The sequence below is a fragment of the Eurytemora carolleeae genome, unplaced genomic scaffold (assembly GCF_000591075.1).
Source record: "Eurytemora carolleeae unplaced genomic scaffold, Eaff_2.0 scaffold258, whole genome shotgun sequence".
Taxonomy (NCBI): domain Eukaryota; kingdom Metazoa; phylum Arthropoda; class Copepoda; order Calanoida; family Temoridae; genus Eurytemora; species Eurytemora carolleeae.
The window spans coordinates 279,332-281,602 of NW_019396226.1; positions in this window are offsets into that span (position 1 = coordinate 279,332).

The window sequence follows — 2,271 nt, forward strand, 5'->3', positions numbered from 1 at the left end:
CCCCCTACCTCTTGCTTATACCTTTCATCCCTTCCCCCTCCCCCCTACCTCTTGCTTATACCTTTCATTCATTAGTGATAAGTGAATGAACAATAACAGATGAAAAAAGTGCTTCATCATTGATTAGAGAATGAAGATGCGTCTTCAACTTTCTAGTAGAGATGATCAATGATCAATGATCATTGATCATAAACAATAAAGTTTACAATGGTCGTGTATTTTAACCATTTAAGATCACCATAACTCCGTACATTTAAAAGTTTGTTAAAGAATATCAAACTCAATCTAAGTATATAGCTTAATGCTACCAAAACAGGGTTTTAGCATCTAAAAATTAATAAATCTGATAATCGGTCTAAACTTCAGGAACTTAAAGATTTGATTTATGAGTGATAAAATATTTCAGCTAAGCTTCTTTTAACAGATTAAGATAGCTTGTTAGCATTAAAAAAACCACTTCACAAGAAGAATTCTTATTCTTCAAGATTTTGACAACTTTTGTTTCTAACAATAATTTGAAGGAAGTGTAATTAGATTGAAACACAAATAAAAATGAATTTTCAACTACGTGTTTCCTTGCTTTTATTATTATGACACCATAGAATCCCTGATATTTACATTGCAACCCCGAAACCAGGTTCGCAATGTTAGATTGCAACCCTAGGGAGATGCAAAATAATTGTTTTCGAATTTTTCTTCCAAGAAGCAAGTTTCATTGAATAATGGTTTTACATAAGGTTACAAACATAGATTGTTTATAATATTTAACAACGTACTATACTGCAGGTTTACAGAATATCGTGTTACCCGATATTTGCTATATCCAACCCATCCTACTCCATCCATCCCATCCTACTCCATCCATCCCATCCTACTCCATCCATCCCATCCTACTCCATCCATCCCATCCTACTCCATCCATCCCATCCTACTCCATCCATCCCATCCTACTCCATCCATCCCATCCTACTCCATCCATCCCATCCTACTCCATCCATCCCATCCTACTCCATCCATCCCATCCTACTCCATCCATCCCATCCTACTCCATCCATCCCATCCTACTCCATCCATCCCATCCTACTCCATCCATCCCATCCTACTCCATCCATCCCATCCTACTCCATCCATCCCATCCTACTCCATCCATCCCATCCTACTCCATCCATCCCATCCTACTCCATCCATCCCATCCTACTCCATCCATCCCATCCTACTCCATCCATCCCATCCTACTCCATCCATCCCATCCTACTCCATCCATCCCATCCTACTCCATCCATCCCATCCTACTCCATCCATCCCATCCTACNTACCCTTATAATGTACCTCTAAGTACTGAATTACCCACAAAGGATGAGACTGTAAAGACGACTTGAAATACTTTAGATATGACGATTCATGGTTCATTTATGTGCATTGCTTTGATTCTGAACTTTAATTGGTTTATTTGATTATTCAGCAAGGCAAGGAACTAGTTTACAGTTGCAGGGAATCATGAATATAAGAAAACAGACAGTATAAATTTCGTCGTCGTCTCTAGACTCTCATCTCATCATTTGTATACTTGTAATACCAATCATGTGAATTTTAAACCATGAGAAACTAAAAAAGGTGAAATTCTGGTTAAGTATACAGGGTTGTTTCTCCAATACTTTTTAAAGAAAAGATATTATTGAAACAAAGACACAAAGCTGTTTGGTAGGTTAACCAAATAATTGAAAGCTTAGACACATTAATTTCAGAAGAAAGAAGATGTGGTACATTTGGTGGTCAATTTCTGTCCTATCCATGTAATCTGTGTTCGGAACAGTGGTTTCACACTATTAAATTTATTGAAGTACATATCCGTCAATTAAACTAAATATCAGATAGTTTAATACAAACTGTTGTTTAATTCAAAATGTTGGTCAAGCTCATGTTAAGATCTAGGTGAATAACGGTTTATAAACTATTGTACTTTGGAAACCAAAAAAATCAACGAAATTCCAGTCGTCATAGTTCTTTATTTTCATAAGGAATGTCGTTATAAATCCTGAAGGAATTTACCCACAAACTCTGATTTCCTAAATCCCAATATCTTTACAACCAAATGTTATGGTCTAGACCTTAGATATTTCAAACTATAAATTATATAATAATCCAAATCTAAAAATGAAAAATTAAAAAGAGTAGAGCTAGGTTTAGCTTATTAGCTCCAAGAGTAGCTGAGGTTTAGCTTATTAGCTCCAGGAGTAGCTGAGGTTTAGCTTATTAGCTCCAGGAGTAGCT